Source organism: Heloderma suspectum, chromosome 1 (assembly GCF_057233095.1).
Source record: "Heloderma suspectum isolate Gila_16-S chromosome 1, 16-S_ref, whole genome shotgun sequence".
Taxonomy (NCBI): domain Eukaryota; kingdom Metazoa; phylum Chordata; class Lepidosauria; order Squamata; family Helodermatidae; genus Heloderma; species Heloderma suspectum.
In genome coordinates this window covers 397,432,133-397,444,464 of record NC_139458.1, presented here as the reverse complement: position 1 = coordinate 397,444,464, position 12,332 = coordinate 397,432,133, and the positions used below count along the sequence as shown (strand labels likewise).

Here is a 12,332-nt window from a genome sequence, read left to right as displayed (position 1 = left end):
TATTAGACGTTCATTCCCCCTGCCCCCAATTCTCTGGGTCCAACCTCTTCTGCCCTCATTTTCTCTGGTCTCCACCTCCTCCATCCTTTCTTCTCGAACGTGCCTGACGCTGCATCTATCACTTTGTGGTAGGTACTGTCAAAATGACACCCACAGTCAAGGCTATGGTCACACCTGCTTGATTAATTTGGTAGAGGAGCTGGCTGGGGTAGGGGGTGTGCGTGTGGGCGCTGTAGCTCAATGGCAGGGCGCCTGCTTTGCAGTCAAAGAGTCCCAGGTTCAATCCCTGGCATCTCCAGGTAGGGCTGGAAAACGCCTTGGTCTGAAACCTGGGGAGTCACTGCTAGTCAGTGTAAAAAGCTAGCTGGATCATCGGTGTGATCTGGTATAAGTTTCCTAAATTTCTTAGTGCTCCTGCTGGAGGGATATGGATGCTGAAGCTGGATGTGCCTGATCTCGTCTGATCTTGGAAGCTAAGCAGGGTCAGCCCTGGTTAGCATTTGGATGGGAGACCGCCTGGGAATCAGGCTTCCTGCGTTGAGCAGGGGGTTGGACTCGAAGGTCTTGTAGGCCCCTTCCAACCCTATGATTCTATGAGATCTCAAGTTTTGAGTCTATCTGAGGGGGATTTGCTTACTTAAGTGTGTTTTCCGGGTTTTTGACCTGCTGAATCCAAATCTGTCTGCAACTGGCTTGCTCCAAGGGCCAGTTTATGCTGTGAAGGACTTGGTGTCTGTCATCTTGGCTGCCACCCTTGGTTTTATGGTCAATGCTAAAGCATATCACTGAGGTATACGGGCAAATCTATAACAGAGTCTTCATTATCTTTGGCTATGGCAGTGGTCCTCCAGTCAAGGCCATTACGCACAATGGATGGTGGCGGCTCCAGTGTCAGTGGGGCAGTGAATCTGCTCTGGGTTCCACTCACAACCAGTCAGAACTCTAAAGGAGCTATCCAAGTTGCATCCACACCTCAGAGAGCTCCTTTAGAGTTCTGACTGGTTCTGACCGAAATCTGGAGCGGATTCACCGCCTCACTGACATCGGAGCCACCAGCCTCCACTGGTTATACATATCACTGTAACTGAATGATAAGATGGGAAGGTTTATTTTTCAATGGCCATTCAGTTGAAAATTAAGAGAGAAGAAAATTTGGCTTGTAAGAGTAACACAACATGATTTCTGAAGGCACTAGCTACACACCTTCATGTCATTCAAGCTCCAGTTGATGCTGATGAGGAAAATTCTGCGTTCTTTACCACAGTTGCTTAAGCAGGTGATAATGCCTGAACATTCTAATCGACTATAATAATAAAAGGGGATGTGTGTCTGTCTGTCAGCACCATAGCTGCAGGACCATGAAATCTAGACACTTGAAACTTGCAGTTCTACCAAGGGCTCCCCAGGGATGTATGCCTCATGGTTATTTGGCTTTTAAAATACATTAATTTAATTTAAATTAATTTAAATGGGTCAGTATATTTGAAACCTGCTGCACCATCTTGAGTCACTAGGTGGCAGTCTTCCCTAACCAGCACATAACTGTGCACTTGAAACGGGATAAAGCCAGTGGGGAGTAGTCTGAGGGACAGAGTTGTATGTCTGCCCCTCTCCCCTGTTGCAAGGCAGCCCTACCCTCAGGGGAATGGAGTGGAAAGGGCAGGGACAATGTGACAGCTGCATAACTTTGTTTAAAGGCTTCATGGCATCAATCTAAGGGCCAATTCAACCCATGTGAAGTCAGGTCCATTTGCACCTACATCAGGGATGGGCAACCTGTGGCCCTCCAGATGTTGCTGGGTTGGAACTCCCATCATTCTGGTTAGGCCTGATAGGAGTTGCAGTCTAGCAACATCTGACAGGCTTCAAGTTGCCCACCCCTAACCTACATTATAATTGTCTGTGTCAAAGGACTTGTAACTACAAGTGTGGTTATACTGCCAAGACTCCTCTCCCCCACATTACTCCTGAAAAACAAAACCAGCCCCTGATGTCATAAGAAGAGGGCTGATAGTTACTGTATGAAATATAAGGCACTATTGAAGCATGCTGTGCTGAGGGAAAATTAAATTGAAAACATTTTGAATTATTTAGAGAGCTAAATAAACTTTCCCTAAATCCAATTTTCTCCAGCAGTGTCACAAGAACCACAAAGCCGTCATCCATGACAAACTTAGTAGTGTTGAAATCAAGAAAATGGCAGTAAAAACACATTCTCAGGCTATTTCACAATTCAGTTTGGGCTCTTTATACTGTTGTATTTATGTGTCTCCACCTAAGTGCAGGGAAATCCAACCCAAATCTGGTTCTTCCAACCTTCACAGTGTTGTTGTTATGTAAAATAACATTATAAAAAGAAAAAGAAAGGAAACATTTTCACTTTTTCTTGATTATCTCTGGGCATTTCCAGCTAATGGGAATGAATGTGTATGGGATGGGTGGATAATAAAATCATGGTGAATGGCACAGATAGATAGATAGATAGATAGATAGATAGATAGATAGATAGATAGATATAGTAGTGGCTTCTTAAGGAAAACTTATGCAACCCTAGTCATACTTAATAACAAAATGAAATTCATTGTGAGGACTCTCTCAGAAACCAGTAGAATGGATCAAGTATTTTTTTTAGAACTTTTTAAAATCAAGGCCTGAGGCTGATAGGGGGAGAAAAGAATATGGCTTTAGTGATAAAAAGATTATGGACTACATCCCTCTATATGTCTACACTGGAAGGTTGGTTATAATACTATCCTGCCAATATACTTCAACGCTGTATTAGAGAGGCCTCTTGCAGAGCAGAAAGACAGAAAAAAACTCAGCCAGCATGTCATTTAGCTTGTTTATCCCTCTCCTATGGCCACTATTTCTTGCTTCCTTTCCCTTCATCCAGTCATAGCATCCATATAAGTCTGGGAGATTTCCCAGATTTTGAAGCTTTTTAGGATAATTTTGGGGGGGAGGGGATGTTTTTTGACCTGCTGAATCTGTCTCTAAGTGATACACTTTAGCATTGATCTTAACACCAAGGGTGGCAGCCAAGATGACTGATTCCTAACTCCGTAGTACTATCAACGTGACCTTGGAGCCAACACTGTTTAACCAATTTTGATGAAATGTTGAAGGCAAACTAATATTAGGCCCCAAAGGTTTTTAGAAGATTAAGTTGAAAAGTTTCAAAATAGCAGCCACTTCAAATCTGTTTTGGGGCAAGAACACAAGCTTAGTATAAAATGTTAGGAAACCAAATGAATTTATTGTAGAGCATTAAAAGACACATCGTTTGGCAAAATGGACCAGTCTTCTGTGACACTGGGATGCTGAGAAAATGGAAATTAAAAAATCCAAAATGGCTGCCAAAATCACTACATCTTAGTTAAAACTGAAATATATGTATCATTTTGTAATCAGAACAATAACATGTTTACAATTACAGGAATAGCACCTAATATTACCTTAGAATAACTCTATATGACTTTCAGGTTTTTTTATATCTGCTTTTTGTATTGGCATGTTACTTACTGCTATCGAAGATATTGTAGAGGCAAAATAATAGGATTCTGTCACCATTTTACAGAAGTCAAACAGCTGTTTATTTCCATGATATTTTGATGGAAGCGAGACTGGAGGTATACCATGGATGCATGAAAAACTGATGCAAAAAAGTAAAAACTAAATATTTTTTGGAACTATTGGACCTTGCCAACACACAGTAAAACTCAACTGTAAAGAGAGCTTCTTGTAGGTGATCCTGTGTCAAGGTCCAGCAGGGCCCAAAGAAAACAACTGGGATGGCCCCTTACGAATCTCCAAAAAAGAGGAAATGCATCACCAAAAAAGAGGACAAAAGTAGACACAGATTTGCATACAATTTGCATATGCCAATATATAGATGCAAATTCAGAAATACATTATAATTTAAATAGAAATGCAGTACATCTCACCATAGTGTGGAACATTGTGATCGGTGGTGTAGTGGTAAATTTTGAAGTGCAGGCACTCATCACGACAGTCCCCCAGGAGAGCCTCAAACATTCAGGCAGCTGTGTTGATCCATATCAACAAGCCAGTTGGAACAGTTTTCACCTCCACCATGAGCAGGTCTTTTGTAAAGTGAATGGTCTTAACTGTCCTTTCAAGGCCAGGACACCCCAAAATGCTTTGCATTACAACAGGGAACACTATATAATTGCGGGGGAAATTCATTTTCCCCCTAGCTAATGCGAGGATTGCAGCTAATCTCAGAGGGAACAGGGGAGCCTGAGGGGGGGGGGTGCAAGATGACATCAGCATCTCTGTTAATAAATAAGTGCTGGAGCTGCAACCCTGAGAGCGCTGGCTTTGACACCACTGCAGCTGACCTGTGTGCCTTGCTCAGTCTCCTTTCTGGGTGTTGTTGATGGGCAACTTCAAGGCCCAGCGTTTTCTTTTGACTTTAAATTGGGCTTGGACTGGACAGCCCTTCAAATAGAAGACACCTTCAAAGTAGAGGGCAATCCTTTGGCAGCCTTTCAAATAGAGGACTGTCTTCTGTAAAAGAGGACCCTTGGCCACCCTGCAAACAAATGGTCGAGGACAGGTGAGTGCTCAGGTTGTGGAGATGGCAGACAAGGACCCAAAGGGCCAAGATGAACTGGTAGTCAAGTTCTGGGATGGAGCAAGGCAAGTCTGTTCAGGTCTGTTCAGCAGTTTCTACCACAGATGAACCAACCCTGGAGCAGTAGTTATATGAAGCCAGATAGACCCCACTTAATTTCTCAAGATGTAAAACCTCAAGCTAGTGGGTCACATCCAGCTTGCCTGGGGTCCCAGTTGGGTCCTCTGGGATTCCCCAGAAGGCCACACCCCCTTCCCAAGGCCCTTTCTGTCAACCAACAATCCTTCAGCATTTGCTCCCCCCCCCCCAATTTTAAAGGCTGAAATTCTTCTAAGAATTAGTTGCTAGTAGTAAGAGTTTTAAGCTAAAATGTGCTGGCATTTTTGATATTTTGGCCCCATTGCCTTTAGCCCTGCCCCGTTTGCCTTAGGCCACTCCCACCACTGGAATGCAGCCCCCAAGAGCTTCTCCAAAATGGAATGTAGCCCTCAGACTGAAAGAAGTTCAACACCCCTGATATATAAGATCACTCAGTAAATATGTAAACAATCCTATGCGCCCAAAGTTACCAAGCACAGATGCATCTTTGCGTGCTTCATAGTCAGAGTATATTTTAAAAAATCTGCCCGGTATTATTTATTTTGGCTGGCAGTAATTCCCCTGGCTCTCTGACAGGGCTTTCTCTCATCACCTGCCACCTGTTCTTTTCACTTGGAGATGCTGAGGGTTAAACCTGGGACTTCCTGCATAAAAAGCAAGTGGTAGGTCTCCTCATTGGAAGGAGAACATGTCCACAGTAGTGCCTCATGCATTAATGCCAAGGGTAGACTCCTCTGAGAGTACATAATTCTTACTTTAAGACATTCTAAAAGTTAGATTTTTTTTTCAGATGTAAGAATAAAGTGTGCTTCCAATTTTAATTCATTAAAATAATATGTTCCTCAGTCATATCCTCCCAGAATGTTTGAAGCTGGGGTTGGGGGATATGTTCAGTCTTTGTAGCTGAGAGGAGTGGTGCCATTTCTGGAAACTTTAGGAAGTTCCCTCCCAACTGCTGGATGGCCACCAGAATCCTCAAATATTATGACCTACATACTGAACTGAGAATGTTTGTGTAGCTCTCAGCTAGTTCTAAGAGGAATCCCTGATGCCATGTTGCCCTTCTCTGCTGCCCAATACCTTATTTTTAGAACGCCAAAGCAAACGGAGAGGCAGGAACCAGTCAGCAGTGAATCGATGATTTGATAAAACCTAGCATTGAGGATCGGTCACTCAAGTCAACTCAGAAGGAAACATTCTCTTTTAAATGCTAGAAAATAAAATCTCAGTTCTGCATCCGCGTTCCATATGGTTATATGCGAGTGCAGCCTTCCCTAACCTGGTGCTCTCCAGATGTGTTGGACTAAACTCCTAGCATGCCCCAGCCCCAGCTCAGTTTTGGTAGCTGCAGTCCAACACATCTGGAGGCACCAGGTTGGGGAAGTCTGCAAGCGTGGTACCAGCAACAAAACGTGAAATTCTCCCTGTCCAAGATCCCAGCCACTCCATTCCATTCTCCCTCTCCCTAGCTTCCCCCTCCCACCCCGTGCCAAAACAGTTAGCGTTGTGTGGCAACTGAGGATGTTCGGCATGTAAAATATTGGGTAAGTCAAGAGCTGGGCAAGTGCTGATGCCATCAAATGACTGAGACATGGATCAGGCACCTTCCCCGTTTCCAATATAGCAGTTTGGTGGCTGGGGAATGGTGGGAGTTGTAGGACTTTTTTCTGTCTAAACATGTGTAGGATTGCACTGTAAGGGGGATACAATGGATGTTTATAAAATTATATATGGAATGGAGAAAATGGAATCATCCAGCGAAAGGTATCAGCAAGAGATTCAGGACAGATAAGAAAAAGTATTTCTTCACACAGTGTGTAATTAATTTATGGAATTCGCTGCCACAAGATGGCCATTGATGTAGATGGCTTAAAAAAGGGAATCGGACCATGGGTAGGCAACATGGTGCCCTACAGATGTTTTGGACTACAATTCCCATAACTCCTGACCATTGGCCATGCTGGCTGGGGCTTATGGAAGTTGTAGCCCAAAACATCTGGCGGGCATCAGGTTGCCTACACCTGATTTAGACGAATTCATGGAGGGAAGTCTATCAGTGGCTACTACTCATGACTGCTAGATGCAATCTCTGAGTTCAGAGGCAGCATGCTGCTCAGTACCACTCACTGGAGAACAAGAGTTGGTAGAGGGCTTCCCAGAGGCATCTGTCAGAAATAGATTGCTGGACTAGATGTAGCTTTGCTCTGATCTAGAAAGGCTCTCCTTAAGAATTTAAGAAGACCAGACCATTGCAAGTTCTATCCAGCTTCTTGGCTCTACCTGCAATGTAAACTCCAGCTCACTTCTAGATAGTCAGTCTGAGCTACCTATATCTGAGTGTAGTGAATATCTAAAAGCTAGCAAAGGCCACCTCTGAAAAAGATGAACACAGCAAGGTCAATCTGGGTCATGGAGAACAACTATCCACAACATACTTTGACAGCTTTAGGCATAAGGTTGCATCCAGTGGTGTCCTTCCACCAGCGAAATGTACACTGATGGTGGATTGAATTTCCCTTGGCTCCTGCACCCCACCATGTGTCCCAAAGCTGCTCCAGAGGGTTGGGGGGCTGTCCAGAGCAGATTTGGGGGGCATACAGGGAAGGAGCAGGGGAAGGGTAATTCCTGTTACGTGACTGGAAGTCTGTTCACATAACATTGGATTTAGTCCATAGTTCAAATAACATAGCTGTCTCTTCCCTAACTTGTATTTTATCATTTTTAGTTTATTAATATGCAATGGTGACAAATGTTCCTGGCAATTGACCTAAAATCTTGAAAACTACATTTCTGCTGCTTCAAAGCCTGGCCCAGGAAGCCATATTGGCCTCGGACTCCCATCTCTCACTGCAGGTGTATCCTGTCCATCTCCAACAAGTTCCCCATTAATGCAGCTAGGATTCCATGGTTCCTATGGGTCTGTTGCTGACCTTCTTCTCTTTGCTTCAAACACTACTCTTCCCCTCTACTCTTAATCCTTCAGGGCTTTGAAGAGAGGTATATATGCAACATATGTGCCAAAAGGTTTATATGCTGAACACACACAGATTTATAATAGAAATGACATATTACGTTAGTTTGCTGGATTCAATAAAATTGTTTTTTTTTCTCCCCACAAATAGTTCTCACTAGAAAATTGGCATATCTGAAGGCCAATTAAATTTTTGCTGGCCAAAACGTACCAAAATAAAATAGTTGAGGGAGGAGACAAGAAGAAAAGTTAACACCCACAAAAATAAAGCCCCCACATGAGAAACCCCTCCTGTAGTTGGCTTTTGATTGGGATCAGGGGACATAACTCTCAGCCTTGGACCCAACCCTGTAGAGAGGCAACTGCTCAGGGCATCTGATCTTTTAGGAGCTGCACTACAGAATCCAAAAGTGAACCATGAGCCCTCATGGATGGTGCTGGGGAAAACTTTGTGGGCTGCACCTGTTGAAATTCAGTGCTTTAGATTCTCAAACGTGGCCTCTCTTTACCCAAAGATCCTATAGCCAGCTCCTCCTCCCATATGGCTAGGGGGATCACTTACACATCTCCTGAAAAAGTTGATGCACTTTTGCATACAATCTGCATATGCTAATTCATATTTATATATGCACATTTAGAAATAATTACCAAAACAATACATCCCACCATGTATTGTGAGGAGACACAGGAGAATATGTATTGTGAGGAGAACATCTGGAGGGCACCTCACAGTGAGGAGACTGACCAGGTGACCTCTGTGCATGTTCAGTCTGCTGTTCAGGTGCTCACTGATGGGGGACAACTCTCCATTCTCATGATTTGTTTTTTTAACTGTAAACCAGACTTGACTGGACTACCCTTCAAATAGAGGGTCCCCTCAAAAAGAGGACTGCCCTTTCGAAAGCAGGTCATGTTGCCAGCTCCCCCACGCACTGTCTCCATCCCACAATGGTCTGACAAATTCTGAACTTGCATCTCCTTAGAGCCTGGTCTTGTTATAACCATTTCTTCCAGTCACTGATCTGTCAAGATGGAGACTCTGATGTTGATATGACTGAAAGAGATCTCGGGGTCAGACCAGTTGTGGCTCAATAGCTTCTAATGGTCATTTTTGAAGTTACCCTTCTGTACAAACAACTTAAAATCATTTTCATCCAATAGTTTATGATGCTAGCACAGCCTTCCCCAGCTTGGTGCCCTCCAGATGTTTTGGACTACAGCTCCCATCAGCCCTGGCCAGCATGGCCAGTCGTCATAGTCCAAAACATCTGGAAGGCCCCAGGTTGGGGAAGGCTGCGCTAGCATCATAAACTATTGGATGAAAATGGTTGTAAGTGTTAGTACAGCAGTGTAACTTGAAAACTGACCAACAGAGGCTGTTGATTCACTGGTCTTGTACTCCTCAGATGCTGTGAGGGGGACACTTAACTACAGCTTTCTTCCCTACAGTCACAGTAATGTTTGGAAGCTGGAACCGCTTGAGCTGTTCAGATGAGCCCTTTCTGGTTGGCAAATGTTGCCACGGCAGAACGGGAAGCCCCTCAGGTGATTAGCTCCTCCACGGCCTCTGTAATGAACAATATGAAGTACGTGTGATCTTGGAAAGAACAGTAGTACTGTTATGTCTGATGTTTAAAGTTTATGGTTCCATAAAGAAACACCGTGTCTCATGCCTATTCTAAGATGGTCAGAAAGAGGCTGAAACACCCTGAAGTTTCCTTGTTCAAAAAATGAGGCAGGTTGTTAGCGCAGGAGAATAATCCTAGCAACCCAGAGCTAATCACAGCCTCTGGATAGGATCCAGCTGTGCCGGCGCTAATGACATTGCAGGAGCGTAAACCAACATGACTTGTCATGCAACGTAACTAGTGCTTGCTAAGGCAACATGGAAAAGCGGCAAATCGGGGTCTGATTTGGCAGCAGAGGTCTTTTTTTAAATCGGTGTATACATCTTGGAGATTTTTACCACAATGCAGTCTGATGGTTTCTAATCGGTTTGTGGTGGGGAGCCATAGCTCACTGCATGCAGAGGGCCCCAGGTCCGGTCTTCCCCATCAGCTGCTATATGGCCCTTCTCATGGGATATGCCATCCCATGAGAAGGGCCATATAGCAGCTGATGGGGAAGACTTGTGCCTGAGACCCTAGAAAGCCACTGCCCATCAGAGTGCACAGGACTGGGCTAGATGGACCAGTTGTAGCCTGACCGGGTATAAGGCAGCTCCCTGTGTTCACTCTCCCAGACTAGGGGGCTCCTGATACAGAAGACTAGGGGGCTCCTGATACATTTCCTCCTTGAAACTGTCATTTTAGCTACCGTGTCATCAAGTTAGGAAGAAAAGGCTTTTGTTGCTGAAAAACAATCAAACATGACCCCTTGCAAATGTGGCGATCTTAATGATAAGATGTGTGCAGCACTTTCAAGTGTTCAGAATGCTTCACCTGCATCATCTCACCTTTACAATAACTCTGTGAAGTAAGTAAGTCAGCATCATTATTTCCCATATTGCATATGGACAGGGAGAGAGCTGATGCACCTAGGGAGTTCATGGCAAAACCTGAGCTGGGCATTTTCTGATTCGTAGCTCAGTCTCTTAGCCACTATGCTACACCAGCTCCATAGCTAGCTCAGCTAACTTTGTGCAATCTAGTCAGATGATCTTGCCTTTGCCAGCAAAAAGAGGGTCAGTTTGCATCCTCCTTCTCTGTTTCCGAAGAGCAGATAGGAGGCAGGCCTGTGACTCATGCACACATTAATCCAAGCTGGAAAAGGAGCAGCACTTCATGGAAGGAGATGAAAGTGTTCTGGATATATTTCTTATTTGATTTTTTTTTTTGGATTCCAGTGTAAGCAGAATAGCAAAGTGCATACCTGAGCATTTTCCAAACACAACACACATCTACTTGCATATTTGATTTCAGCGGTGATACATGAGACACTGGGATTTCAAGCCAAAGATGCGAGTCTGATGGTGATTTGGAAGGGGCTTTGCCTTTCTCAGATGTTCTGGCAAAAGTTAAAGGCCTTTTTGTTGCTCGTCTGAAACTGCAGAGGAGAACATGGAGAGCCCAGATTGTCCTAGAAATAACCTCTCCCAGTCTCAGCTGACAATAACCTGGCTTGGCTCTTTGGCTGTTCCTATCCTAGCTCAGCCCATTAATTTGTAGAGGTGTAGCATGAGGCACCAAACACACCTGATGCTTGAAGGACATTTCAGCTGATGTCCACTATTAGCAGCACAAAGGAGAGCAGCTTTTCAGGCCATACAAAGATTGCTAAATAAATGCCTTCTACTTGGGGAGGGGAACTTTTTTCTTGTCAAGGCTGAAACCTGTTGGGGTCTGCATTCCAGCAGTGGGTGTGGCCAGAGCAAAACATAGGCACAGTTGTGGATGTAACTCTTACCTTTGTTCAACGTGCAATGAAAAAGAAGAAATTCGCATCCAAGCATCCATCTTCCCCAGCTTGTACAAGGTTCCCTCCATCAACTTTCTAGTTGGGGGACAGAGCAGGATGGAGTTAATAAAAACATAAGAAACACCTTGCTGGATCAGATCAAAGGCCTATCTAGTCCAGCATTCTGTTCCCACAGTGGCCAACCAGATGCCTATGGGAAGCCCACAAACAGAAAATGTGTGCAACACTGACCTCCTTTTGTTTTCCCTAGCAACTGGTATTCAGAGGCATATTACCTCTGATACAGGACGTAATATAGGGCAGTATCCAACTGTTTCATTCCATTACTGCAAATGACATTGCGCTAGTGGAAACTAGGTTCTGAACTATGCGCAAGAGAAAAATCCAACTCAAGTTATGTTTGCCCAACCGGTTGCACATAACTCTTGGACAACTGGTTGTGCAAACATAATGAGCAACCACTTGTGCAACAGAAAGATTCGGCAGAGCTTCACTAGTGCTATTTAAGTTTGCAGAATGATGCTGTTGGATACTGCCCATATAGTCATCATGACTAATAGCCATTGGAAGCCATATGTCATCCAGGTGGCTGTCAGACGTGTGGTAGCAAATCCTATAGTTTACATCCTGAGTGAAGATATATTTCCATTTGTCTGTCCTGAATCTCCCACCATTTAGCTTTAGGTTCTAGTATTATGTAGTATTATCCAGTTTCTCCACACCACACAAAATAATATCAGGCTCATATGAAAAAAGATGCAACCTCTTTGCAGTCATTCCCCACTCAATTTTACCTTGCTCCTCCATTAGCAGGTGGCAGAGTCAAGAAGGCTGCAAAGAATACTTAGGGCCAAATTCACCCACTCAAGTGAGCAGAGCAGTTATAGCTCAGCCATCTGGCTGTGGTATTATGGGAACTGTAGTCCAACACATCTGGAGGGCACCAGGTTGGGGAAGGCTAGTATGCGTTGTGCCCAATCCTGTGCAGACTTGTTCATATTTAAGTCCCAATGGGATGTACAGTGTTTCAATGAGATGTATGGTTTTTATTTTAAATTATCCTTTTATCCCATCATCCTCCAGGGATTTCATACATGGTTCTCTCACCCCTCATTTTAATTTCATAACCACCCTGTGAATCAGGTTAGGCTGGCCTACTGAGTTTCACAGCTAACCAGGGATTTTAACTGAACCACCCCAGTCCTAGGCAGATATACTAACCACTCCATCATGCTGGCTCTTTAAGGT

At 44.1% G+C, this 12,332-nt stretch overlaps 1 protein-coding gene across 1 annotated transcript in view; it reads left to right on the top strand.

Moving 5' to 3' along the window:
- The window catches only part of TGFB2 (transforming growth factor beta 2), a 125,920-nt gene that overhangs the window by 59,539 nt on the left and 54,049 nt on the right, over nucleotides 1-12,332 (top strand). The gene's annotated exons all lie outside the window — the stretch shown is intronic.